The sequence below is a fragment of the Dasypus novemcinctus genome, chromosome 16 (genome assembly GCF_030445035.2).
Source record: "Dasypus novemcinctus isolate mDasNov1 chromosome 16, mDasNov1.1.hap2, whole genome shotgun sequence".
Taxonomy (NCBI): domain Eukaryota; kingdom Metazoa; phylum Chordata; class Mammalia; order Cingulata; family Dasypodidae; genus Dasypus; species Dasypus novemcinctus.
In genome coordinates this window covers 4,146,944-4,161,324 of record NC_080688.1, presented here as the reverse complement: position 1 = coordinate 4,161,324, position 14,381 = coordinate 4,146,944, and positions in this window count along the sequence as shown.

Sequence of the window (14,381 nt, the reverse complement as noted above, 5' to 3'; positions counted from 1 at the left end):
TATGTTTTTTCTTGTTTTCATGATGTTAATAATTGTGTACTTTTTCATACTGAGTGTACATATATATTTATTTTTTGATCTTGAAAACATTTACCCTTGTTTTCTCTATTTTTATTTTAGGGCTTGTTTCATGAATAATTACATACACATATATCACAATATATTGCCATGTGATATACAAATTCATGTGTACTATTTGTATCTTACAATAATAGACATCCATTTATATCATATAGTCTTTTGCTACTTTTGTCACATATTTAAATTATAGATATATTATAAATCCCACAATACACTGTTCTTAATTTTTCCTAAACAATTTTTATAAAGATACTTAAATTATTACAACATATATTGGTATCTGGCTGCTTTTAAGATTTTATCTTTCTTGCTGGTTTTGATTAGTTTGGTTATCATGTGCCTTGTAAAAGTGTTCTTCCTGGTTCTTCTGTTTGTTATATGATGATCTTCTTAGATCTATGCAGTTTTTATCAAGTATATAAGATTTATAAAATTGTGGTCATCATTTCTTCAAACATATGTCTTCTCCTCCTTATTCATCTCATTTGGGGGATATGATTATAAATACTTTAAAGTGCTTTAACTTTTCTTGAAACTTGCTTTATTTTCATTTTGACTTCAAATGTTTCCATTTGGATAGTAATTATTATGGCTAGGTCTTCAATATTTCTTCTACTATTTTATTCTGAAATATCCATTTTCAGGATTTGGAGTTGTCCTAGGTGATGCTGCAGGAATGGATGCTGGATGTTGTGTGTCCTGTCATGGCCCACTGGGTGGACTGGGGGAGAGTGTGGACTTCAATGTGGACCACTATCCATGTGCTGCAGTGGTTCTCTAGAATGTATTCACCAGGTGTATGGATATGCCACAATGATGGAAGAGTTTGTTGATGTGGGTCAGGTGGCATGGGTGGGGTGGGGGGTATATGGGGACCTCACATTTTTTTAATATAACATTTAAAAGAAAATAAAGAAAATGAAAAAAAAAAAAACAAACGAACAAAGTGACATTAACCACCTCAAATATTTTATCTGGATTCTGGTAGTTTCAAACCTGGTAGTTTGATTTGAGACATATATTTAACAAAACTTATACATTTATATATAATTATATATATACAACTAGATTTGATTTTTCCCCAGTTTTCCACAAAAGTCCTATTTATCCTCCAATCCATTATTTATCCACTTCTGTTGTTGTCAGCGGCACAGGAATCTGTGTTTCTTTTTGTTGCGTCATCTTGTTGTGTCAGCTCTCTGTGTGTATGGCACCATTCCTGGTCAGACTGAACTTTTTTTTGCACTGGGAGGCTCTCCTTACGGGGCTCACTCCTTGCCTGTGGGGCTCCCCTACTTGGGGACACCCCTGCATGGCATGGCACTCCTTGGGCATATCAGCACTGCACGTGGGCCAGCTCCACATGGGTCAAAGAGGCCTGGGGTTTGAACTGTGGACCTCCCATTTGGTAGATGGATACTCTAGCCACTGGGCCAACCCCACTTCCCCACATCCTTTCTTAACAATACCATCCTACATGATAAAAAATATTGGTGAACAAATACCAAAGCATTGATATTAAACATGATCAGTGATTTACATTATGGTATAATTTACCTTTTGTACCATATACTTTTATAGGTTCTGACCATGTGTATATTGGCCTGTATCCATAATTGCAAGATCACACAGAAAAGCCCCAATGCCCCAAAGATGGGTCATGTTTGACCCATTCCTCCCTCGCCTTCCTTCATAATGTATTGCGACCACTAATTTTCAGTTTTTGAAGTATAGGATTCATAGTTACATGTATTAATATTGAGGGCTTGATATACCAGTTAGTTTTCTTTTGCTGATCACTACCTATGCACTTGAGATGCCCTTTTCCCTCTAACTGAGAATATAGCAGAGCTCCACTGGATAGGAGTTTAATATTTTCTTGTTTGTTGGCTGGGTCTCCACACATGGAGATAACACCCTATTCCAAGATGAACAAATTTAACTTCCATAGAAGGATACCCGTGGAACACCTTTTCTCACATATACCACCACTAAAAATGACCTACACCAGTCATTCTCCCCTGACATATTTGTGAAAAAATTATTCTCACCATTGCAGTTTTAAATGTAGAAATACAAATCCCCAGAGTGCAAATGTTCCTTCCTCAAGTCTTCCCTTCAGTTCCAAGGATAGTCCTCTGAAACTCCAAATCTGCTCACCCCACTTTCCAGCACCATCAACCCCAATCATATCATTGCATCGCCATCACCTCCACTGCCATACCATGCCCTTCTACCTAATCAAAGGTTTTGCATATATTGAGAATTTCCTTACACTCTCTACTCCCTTTCTGTCACCTGATAACCTATGTTCCAGAGTTTGGTTCTATGATACTGCTCAGTAGACTTAGCTCTTATCAGTGAGGTCATGCCATAATTGTTTTTATTGACTTGCATACTTCACCCAACATATGGTCTTTGAGATATATTCATGTTGTCATGTGTGTCAATATGTCATTCCTGCTTACACCTGAGTAAAATTTCATTGTATTACTATGTATAAACCACATTTTAATTATCCATTCATCAGTTGATAGACACTTATTTTGTTTCCAACTTTTGTCAAGAGAGATTAATGCCACTATGTACATTGTTGTGTATACATCTTTTAATACCCCTGCATTAAATTCTACTGGGTGTATACCTAGTAGAGGGATTGCTTTATCATATGGCAAATCTGTAGTTTGCTTCCTAAAGGACTGCCAAATCATCCTCTGCAGTTCCTGCTCCATTGTACATTTCCACCTGAGGTGGATGAATGTTCCCATTCATCCACAGTTCCCATTCATCCACAGTTCTCCAACATTTGTAGTTTTCTGGTTTTACTTCTAAGAACAGCTTATCTAATAAGTTTAAGATGATATCTCATTCTAGTTTTGATTTGCATTCTCTAATAGCTAGCAATTTTGAGCATATTTTCAAGTGTCTTTTACATTTAGCCATTTTTATTTCCTTTTTGGAAAAGTGTATGCTCAGGTATCTTGCCCATTTTTTAAATAGGTTGTTTGTCTTTTCATTTTTGAGATGTTGGATTTCATTATATATGCTGGATATTAAACCTTTATTGAATATGTGGTTCCCAAATATTTTCTCCATTGAGTAGGCTAATTTTTCATTTTCTTTACAAACTCATATGAAGCTTTTTTTTTGAAGAGTTACATTTAAATATTTTATCTTTTGTAGCTCATGGTTTGGGTGTAAATTTTATGGAACCATGTCCTACTACAAGATATCATAGAGGCTTCCTTACATTATCTTCTAGGAGCTTTATGATCTTGGATCTTATATTTAGGACTTGATCCATTTTGAGTCCATATATAATTTTTGTGTAGAGAGCAATATGGTGATCTTCTCTAATTGTTTTGGACATGGATATACAGTTCTTATAGCAACATTTTTTGAAGATGCCATTCTGTTCCAGTTTAGTGGGCTCGGTGGTCTTGTTGAATATCAGTTGGCCATATTTATATGGGCTTATATAAGAACTATCAATTCAGTTCACCTAGTCAATATATCTACCTGAGTGCAAATACCATGCAGTTTTGACCACTGTAGCTTTGTAATATGTTTTAAAGTAAGGTAGCATGATTTCTACAATTTAATTTTTTCTTTTTCAGTATGTTTTTTTGTTATTGTCCTTTCAAATAAATTTCATAGCTGACTTTTCCAGTTCAATGAACATGCTGTTGAAAATTTTATTGTGACTGAATTAAGATTGTAAATCAATTTTGATGGGTTAGTTATCTTAATGATGTTTAGTTTTCAAATCCTTTAACAAGGAATATCTTCCATTTATTTAGGTTTTCTTTTACTTTTTAGTGAGTTTTTTTTACTTTACTGTGTTCAAGTGTTTAGATTCTTAGTTCAGTTTATTTCTAGTTATTTGATTCTTTTATTTACTATTGTAACTGTAATTTGTTCTTGATTTATTCCTCAGATTTCTCATTATTAGTGTACAGGAGTGCTGCTAAATTCAACTTTGAAACTTTTTTTTAATTGAAGTAGATCATTTATGAACATGAATATGCATAAACCATATGTGTATAGTAAAGTTTGTGAACTTACAAAATAAACATGCATAACATTATATAGGTTTCACATACATCATCTACCAACACTTTGCATTGTTACAAAACATTCATTCATAAACTATGCAAGAACATTATCAAAATATTACTAACTTGGTGTTAGGGTTAGTTATGAGAATCCTGTAAGATTTTATATATGTTTGTTTTGTAAATTCACAACTTTTGCTATACACTTATTGTTTATGTATGTGTCGGAGTCTTGTTCGGCGACCCGAGGTATCGGGAATGAAAGACAAAGAAAGATTGGGTTCAGGGGATCTGAGAGCATTGATTTCTCAAGCTCATCAGACAAGTTTATTGAGTTTGGGGGCTAGTATATATACCCCTAACCTACATGATATTCAGCACAAAATCAAGTTACCTATTACCCTTACCTCATGCTATATTAACTAATGATTGATGAACACCCAACAAACTTTACTGGAACTATTATTGTAAGAATCAGTAACTATACTCATAAATCCTGTTGCCCAGATTGTTCTGTTCTATATGTATTGTTCTGCCTGCAGGTGTGCTGACCCAGCCAAGATTGTGCTCCGCACCGATAATCATAAGGGACAGCTTGACTCAGTAGTCAAGGAAGTAACTTGCTTCCATGGAAACAACATGCCTTTGTTTCCCACATTTCCCCCTTTTTGTTTTAGTCAGGGTGACTGTGTCTGTCTTAGGTCGAGGCTATGCACAATCAGTCTTACCCGTCCTGGGGAAGCGTGGCAGCAAAAGGCCACATCCCTGTCTTAGGTTGACTGAAAGGCTAGCCAAGTTGCCCGTCACTGACTACCAGCCAAGCGCACTGACTTCGGGGTACTATTGTAGAGTTTTAGCAAGTACTATGTTGTTCGCTTGTCCCATGGTGTCCACATGGTGCAATCTTTGGCAAACACCTTTTCCCAGGCAAGCGACAACCATGAGCACCAGGATTAATACACATATCCCTATTCCTAAGGCAGATAAGAAATGTTGAGATTTCCACCAATCAACAGGATTAAACTTATTCAAATGTGAAATCAAATCATTAAAGATATCCTTATCTCTATCTACGTATATCTGATTATGAGACATTTCTAAAATCTTTTTCTGCAATTCCTCAATTTCTAATGACATATTTCCTTTATGTCCTAACAAATGATTTCTGATCTTATTCCATTGAAACATAGAAATGTTATAATCCAAAGGAGTAATACAAAAATTACTTTCATTCCAATCACATTTCAATCCTCTTAACAAATTCAAATTATACACTTGATCTCCTAAGTGTAAAACAGCAGATTCCAAATCACTAACTCTGTTATTAAGTCCTTCATCAATGTGCTCTTGACTATGCCATAAGTCACTTGCATTCTTGTGCCAATCAGTATTGCTGGGTCTGCACCGTCTCATGCAATGCAACAGCAGCAGTGGCAGTGGCAGTGATGACACCAATGAGGCCAAGAATGCCAGCTATGAGAAGTCCCAGAAATCTCTTAGATCATTTCAACAGTCCTTGAGCCAGGTGGAAAAGAAGATGACTTTCAGGTGATGACTGCCACATCTGATTCATTTGCACCGGAATCCACACTCCTCGTCTTCGGCGAGCCATGGTGATAATATTTCCATTCTGTAAAATATTCTCAGACAAGCAGGTATACAAAGCACCATCCTTATAGAACAAAGCATTTTCAGTAATGGTAGCCTTCCCTACCACAAACACATGTGGGTCTCTGACACATGATTGAAAATGATGAATTTGATCTAATTGTAAATATTGTCCATCCATACTTTTATTACCTTTCCATACAGAAGTAGATACCACTCCTAAGAAGACTTTCCATATTTGTTTTTGATCATGGATTCCAGTGCTATTGCACCATGGGAAAGGAACCCATTTCCCTATATTTTTCCAATCACTATTATTTTTGGTAAAGATTACTTTCTCATCCATATCAAGAGAATCATGAAAAGGATACTGCATATTACTAATTTGTTGTCCCAAGCTATTTATACCATACCAAATAAATCTGCCTTTATATTTGTTGGGATTCCCCATAGGGGCACTTTCCCAAACTATTCCATAGGAATCATTAAAAATGACAGATCCTCTTCCCATATGGCATTCATACCATCTTTGCATATCATCAGCATTCCTCTTAGGACAACCATAACTTGGATACTTATATTCTTGGTATTGATAAGATGGGAATAAAGTTACTAAAGATTTAGTATTATTATGGCTAAAATTGATCATAGTTCTATTTTTCACAACCATACATGGTGGGCGATTGCCAATGCAAAGAGGTCGGAAATCAAATGGAAGAAGGAGATTATAAATCTTTTGTCCTTCTTCTCGTGGCTTAAGTGGTAACCTATCATCCACGGGTCCAGGAAATATAATAGTTTTATTCAAATAAACAGGAAAAGAAGGATCTTTCCAAGTTAACACTCGAAGTAATGGGGGATTAGGGATATATGCCCAATATGTGTAATTACCATTACCATTGCCGGTTTCACTCACTGTCAGTAGGATCCACATGTGTAGAAGACTCCACTTCTTCAGTCCTAGGTTTAATCCTTTTTGCCGGAAGCCAGATTTCTTCTCCATTTTCTGAAATGATAAGAGCATAACCTTGCCCCCATACTTTAACCCTGCCTTTCTTCCATTCATTACTTAAAACATCTTTCCAAAATACTGGTTGATTCTCAGATTCTGCAATTTCTGTGGATTTTTGAGAATGTCTAAAATGACATTCAGCTGGTGTCATAGAATCATAAATGTTAAGAAAATTTAAGGTAAATAAAGCTTTAGCCAATTGATCTTTAGGTGAAATCATACCATCATCTCCCCCTTTTTGTTTTAAAAGCATAGTCTTGAGAGTATGATGGCATCTTTCAACAATAGCTTGACCTGTAGGATTATGGGGAATGCCGGTAACATGTTCAATAGCATATTTTTTACAAAAGGAAGCAAAAGCTTTACTAATGTAAGAGGGTCCATTATCAGTTTTAATCTTTAGAGGGCATCCCATCACAGCAAAAGCAGACCAGAGATGTGAGCGAACATGATGAAACCGTTCCCCAGTTTGAGCAGTAGCCCAAAGGAAGTGAGAATAAGTGTCAATACAAACATGAACATATTGTAGTTTTCCAAAGGATGGAATGTGAGTAACATCCATCTGCCATAATTGATTAGGAGTCAGGCCTCTGGGATTAGTTCCAGCCTGAAAAGGCACTGCTGTCAGTGGTCCGCAGGTCGGACAAGTACGAATAATGTCCTGCGCTTGTAGTTTAGTAAGCTTTTGATATTTATTTCGCAGGCCTTTAGCGTTAATGTGAGTTAAAGCATGGTAATCACGAGCACTTTGTAAACACCCCACTAATAAATCAGCTCGAGCATTACTTGCTGTCAGAGGACCAGGCAAAGATGTATGAGAACGTATATGTGTAATGTAAATAGGATGCTGTCTTAATCTAATGAGATGTTGTAAATCAGCAAAAAGTTGAGATAATTCATCAGTAATAAAGATATGAGCCGTTTCAATATGCTTAACAGTAAGACAGACATATTCAGAATCAGAAACAATATTCAAAGGTTCCTTAAATATTGTTAACACCTTAATGATGGCAGCAAGTTCAGTACGCTGAGCAGACGTGAATGGAGTCTGCCAAGCCTGTTCCTTTCCTTTGGTAACAAATGCTGCTTTCCCGTTACTACTGCCATCAGTAAACACTGTACATGCATTTTCTAAAGGTAGAGATTTTACAATCTTAGGTAATATCCAAGTAGTTTTTCGTAAAAAAGTAAGTAATTTTGAAGTAGGAAAATGATTATCAATAACATCTTGAAAGTCACTGATAGCTACTTGCCATTGAGGGTTGGTTACATATAGGTGATGAATTTCTTCCTATGATAATTCACAAATAATGCGATCAGGGTCAGACCCTTTAAGTTGCATTAAGCGCACACGTCCGTTTGCCAATATATTGATGATTTTTTGTAAATAAGTTTGTAATCTCTTTTGTTTATTATTAGGTAGGAAAATCCACTCCAAAACTCCCTCCTGCCACAGTAAAGCTGTGGGAGATTGCACAGTGGAAAATATAATTAAATCCACAATTTTTCTAGGGTCAATTTGTGTCAACTGTCCTTGTGAAATTCTTTCCTCTATTAAATTTAATTCTCGTTCAGCTTCCACAGATAAAGAACGTGCACTAGTAAGGTCTGAATCCCCCTGTAGAGTTTGGAATAAATGAGTTAACATATAATTAGGAATTCCTAACATAGGCCTAATCCAATTAATGTCTCCTAAAAGTTTTTGAAAATCATTAAGTGCGTTTAATTTATCTCTACGAATTTGCACCTTTTGAGGTGTAATACACCCTTTAGACAATTTCATACCTAAATAAGAGAATGGAGCTTCTTTTTGAATTTTTTCAGGGGCTATTTGTAACCCATATTCTGGTAAAATTTTTTCTGCCATAACAAATAATTGTTGTAATTTTTCATCAGAAGCATGAGCAAATAATATATCATCCATATAATGAATAATCATTGCTTCAGGAAATTGATCACGTAGCTTTTGAAGAGGTTGGTGCACAAATAATTGACACATAGTTGGACTATTCATCATACCTTGAGGTAAAACACACCATTGATATCTTTGCATAGGTGCCTGATTATTAAATGAAGGCACAGAGAAAGCAAACTTTGCTTTATCAGCAGAATGTAAAGGAATAGTGAAAAAACAATCTTTTAAATCAATTATAATAAGAGATCAATCTTTTGGAATCATAGATGGTTGTGGAACTCCCGGTTGTAGTGCTCCCATAGGACTCATGACTTTATTTATGGCTCTTAAATCCATCAGGAGCCTCCATTTTCCAGATTTCTTTTTAATAACAAATACTGGAGAGTTCCAAGGACTATTAGAAGGTTCTATATGCTTTTGCTCCAACTGTTCTTTAACTAAACTATGTAGGGCATTTAATTTTTCTACTGTTAGGGGCCATTGATCTATCCATACCAGGGCTTCAGTAAGCCAAGTAATTGGTATGGGACTGCCCTTTCTTTCAATGGCCCCTAAGATAAATTTTCTTGTTCAGGACCTGATGAACTGGAAGAAAATCCAATTCCCCTCCTATCGCCGTTCCTTCTAGTATTATATTGCATATCCATGTATAATGTTTTAGCCTGCTCCGATAAGGTAGGAATATGGATGAAAGCACCCCATTGGCTTAACAAATCACGGCCCCACAGATTAATTCCCACATCGGCCACATAGGGTTGTAAAGTAGATTTTTGTCCATCAGGGCCTAAAACATCAAAAATATTAGTGCTTTGATAAACATCAGTCATTGTACCAACTCCAGTAAGAACTGTCGGTACTTTCTGCAAAGTCCAGGATTGAGGCCAATAACGTTTAGCTATAATAGATACGTCTGCTCCTGTATCTATTAAGCCAAAGAACACTTTTTCATTAATTGTAATTGTAGTTTCAGGTCTATCATCATTTACAAAAGTTTGCCAATACATATTTTTTCCAGTTGATCCAAATCCCCCTTTCCTTTTAAAAGGAAGAGTAGCTGGTTTGTTATAGGGAAGCAGTAATAATTGAGCAATGCGTTGTCCTTTTTGTATTTGAATAGAATTAACAGCTTGAACCATTATTTTTATTTCCTCTGTAAAATCACTATCTATAATTCCTACTTGCACCAACAATCCCTGCATAGTTAAACTACTTCTTCCAATTACAATGCCTACTGTATTGTTAGGTAAAGGCCCTTTTACTCCTGTAGAAATTGTTTGAATGCCTCCTTCCGAAGTTATCAATTTAGTCTCAGTAGATGGAAGATCAACAGCAGCACTACCTTGAGTAGCCGCTCTTAGTTCTGAGACTGGGATGAATGATACTGACCGTTGCTGACAGGAAATTGGTCGGCCAGGCTCATATTGTTTGTCTGAGGGCCCTGAGCTAGGCCCGCAAAGCGGTTTCCCGATTTTATAGGTGCGCCTTTCCTGTCTATTCTTGATCTACATTCATTAGCCCAATGATATCCTTTATGGCATACTGGACAAATTTTTGATGGAGTACGAGGTCCTCTACCTGCTTGATTGACATAGGACCGACAATTCTTTTGAAAATGTCCAAATTTTCGACACTTAAAATAATTCCCTTTCTTTTTTGGGTTATTTCCTCCTCTCATAGCTGAAGCTAACACTGCCATCTGGTGGGTTGTTGAACCAATGTCCTGACAAGCTTTTATATAATCAAGGACAGACCCACCTGCGGCCTTAATAGGCCGGATAGCTTTCTTACACTCATTGTTAGCTTGATCAAAAGCGAGCGTTAGCAAGATTAACTCTCTAGCTTCAGGAATTTCAATAGTCTTAGTAAGCATATCAGTCAGTCTGGCAATAAATTCCACATAGGGTTCATTAACACCTTGAATCACTTTAGCAAAAGACTGCATAGGCTTTCCTGGAGCTGTAATCCTTCTCCATGCAGCCAAGCATGACTGCCTCACTTGAGTAACAGCTTGATCATTATAATGAAGCTGCCTCTCAATACCTGTCCAAGCTCCAGAGCCTAGCAATTGTTCAGTAGTAATATTAACAGGTGGATCTTGAGCCCTGTTTCGTCATTCTCTCACAGCAGCTTCATCTGTCCACCAAGTCTTAAATTGTAAGAACTCAGCAGCACTCAATACTGTTTTAGTCAGCATGTCCCAATCCCAAGGTATTAACCTGTAGGTATTTGCAAGTCCTTCCACCAGTCCAATAGTATAATGACTCTGAGTGCCATATTGAGTACATGCCTGTTTGATGTCCTTCAATACTTTAAAAGAAAGAGGCTCATGATGAGCATAAATTCCCCCTTGTGGGTTTTGAGCATCAGGAGGAATTTGTTGAATAGTTACAGGAAAAGCTGCTACAGCTTGCATAGCCAGAGGCTCACCTTGACTAGATCCTGATAAAAGACATCTCATTAATGGAGTAACAGGCACAGAATTTGGCTTAAAGCTGCTACGAACATAAGGCATGTCCATAGAGAAAAGTCCACTAGGTACTTTTCCAGGTTCTGGAGGTGCAGAAGGAACCTCATGAGTCAAATTAGGATATATGTTTACTTTAGAAATATTTAGCTCCGACATAGATTTAGTTAAGAATGGATTTGTATCTCTAACTTCAAATAACTCCTCTTCTTCCTGATCCTCCTCCAAATTCCTATCTTTACCTGTATCATTCATAGCCCTTTCCTCCCTTGAGAAAAGAACAATCTCTTCCTCTTCGTCAGACTGCAAAGGATCTAATGCAGCAGCAATATGCTGTCCTAAGGCCCAAACTGATACAGGTATATTCTCTCCTTTCTGATATGCTCTCCTCAATTCTTTCATTACTTGCCTCCACTGCTTAACATTCATCAAATTCTTTCCTTGCGGTTGGAACCAATAACAATGCTTTTGAACCAAAGCAAACAATTCTAACAAATCTGCAGTCTTAACTGTGACGCCTACACTGTGCAACAGTGTTTTCAAAACCTGTGAATATTCTTCCAAGCGTCCTGGTTGATTACCCATACCCTGATGCTAACGGAAAGCAAAACTTAATAATATGAAGCAGCAATTTACCCAGGTTAATTAATTTTGACGCTCCTTACCTTCAAAAAGGCTTTTCAGCTTTCCGCGTTCCCGATCCAGAGGTGGAAGAACCTACGCTGCCGTACTTTGATGAATCCTCTGCCTCGAGCCCCTCATCTGGGCGCCACCTGTCGGAGTCTTCTTCGGCGACCCGAGGTATCGGGAATGAAAGACAAAGAAAGATTGGGTTCAGGGGATCTGAGAGCATTGATTTCTCAAGCTCATCAGACAAGTTTATTGAGTTTGGGGCTAGTATATATACCCCTAACCTACGTGATATTCAGCACAAAATCAAGTTACCTATTACCCTTACCTCATGCTATATTAACTAATGATTGATGAACACCCAACAAACTTTACTGGAACTATTATTGTAAGAATCAGTAACTATACTCATAAATCCTGTTGCCCAGATTGTTCTGTTCTATATGTATTGTTCTGCCTGCAGGTGTGCTGACCCAGCCAAGATTGTGCTCCGCACCGATAATCATAAGGGACAGCTTGACTCAGTAGTCAAGGAAGTAACTTGCTTCCATGGAAACAACATGCCTTTGTTTCCCACATGTATGTTTGTGTGTGGGTGATATATCTCAATAAATTAATTAAAACATATTATATCATCTCTATCTTTACATTTGGTATATTTTTCCCAAACCCACCCTATTTTTTAATATAAATTTTCATTACAGAGGTTGTGAACTTAAACAACAACCACACACATGTTTAGAATTCCCATACAATATCCCTTCACCAACACACCATCTAATGGAGGAATATTTTTTACAGATTATGACACAATATCTTCAGACTATTACCAACAACCATGGTTCTTAAGCATATATTTGGCACACATTTTCCATACTCCCCCCATTATCAACATAGTACATCTTTGGCATTGGTGCAATAATATTATAGTATTGCTTTTAACCACTGGTTTTTGCACATTGACCTTATGACCTGTTACTTTGCTGAACTCATTTATAAGCTCTAGAATCTTTGTTGTAAAATTTTCAGGTTTTTCTATGTATAAGATCATGTCATCTGTAAAGAGTGAACTTTTTACTTCTTCTTTTCCATGTCAATTCATTTTATTTCTTTTTCTTCCATAAGTGCTTGAGCAAGTACTTCAAACACAATGTTAAATACGAGTGGTGACATTGGACATCTTTAACTTGTTCCACATCTTAGAAGGAAAGCATTTATCATTTCACCACTAAAAGTGATATTAGCTCTGTGTTTTTCATATGTCTCCATTATCATGTTGAAGAAGTTACATTTTTTCCCATGTTTCAAAATGTTTCTACCAATAAAGAATGCATGATCTTGTCAAGTGCTTTCCTCTAAATCAGTAGAGATGATCATGTGATTTTTTTTCTTTTGACCTATTAATGTGTTGTATTATCTTGATTTTCTTATGAGGAACCATCCTTGAATACTTGAGATAAAACCCACTTGATCATGGTGTGTAATTCATTGGTTTTGTTTTTTAGTATGATTAGTATTTTCTTGAAGATTTTAGCATCTAAGTCTATTAGAGAGATTGGTCTGCAGTTTTCTTGTGCCATTTTTATGTGACTTCATGATTAGTGAATGGCCTCATAGAATAAGGTATGCAATATTGTGGAAACATTTTTAATTTAGAAATATTTCTTCAAATTTTTGAGAGTTTCAGTAGGATTGGTATTAGTTTTTTCTGGAATGATTGGTAGAAATCACCTATGAAGTTATCTTGTCCTGTGTTTTCTCTGATTGGAAGGATTTGGTCACTAGTTCAGTCCCACTGCATGCTATTATTCGGTTGTGAACTATTTATTCTTTTATCAATGTAGTTTGTAGAAATCTGTCCCTTTCATCTAAGTTACCTATCTTGCTGTCATACATTTTTCAAAATATGCTCTTACAATACTCCTTATTTCTGTAAGATCAGTGCTGATATCTCCTCTCTTATTTTTTAATTTATTTGTATCTTCTATATTTTTACTTTTTTAGTCTAGCTAAGAATTTGCCCATTTCTCAATCTTCTAAAAGAAAGAGCTTGTGATTTTATTTACATTTTAGTATGTTTTAAATTCTGAAATTCATTTAATTCTGCTCTAATTGTTTTTATTGCCTTCCTTCTGCTTTCTTTGGGTAAGTTGGTTGTACTTTTCTATTTCCTCCAGGTTTGCATTCAGGTCTTTATTTTACCTCTTCTTTTGTTTTAAATATAATCATTTGTGGCTTTAAAATTCCCTCTTAGCATGGCTTTAGCTGCACTCCATTAGTTTTGTATGTTGTGTTCTCATTTTCATCTGTTTCAAGGTAGTTATTGATTAATTTTGTAATTTCCTCCTTGACCCAATGATTGTCTAAGAGTTTATTGTTCAACTTCCGTATCATTGTATATTTTCTGGTTTTCTGCTCCTTATTAATTTCCAGGTTCATTCCATTGTGGTGATAGAAATTACTTCATATAATTTTAGTCTTTCTCAATTTGTTGAGACTTGTTCTGTTACCCAGCATGTGGTCTATCCTGGAGAATGCTCAATGTGTACTCGATGTGTATATGCTGCTCCATTTGGTTACAATAATCTATATGTATTCATTAGGCTTAGTTCCTCT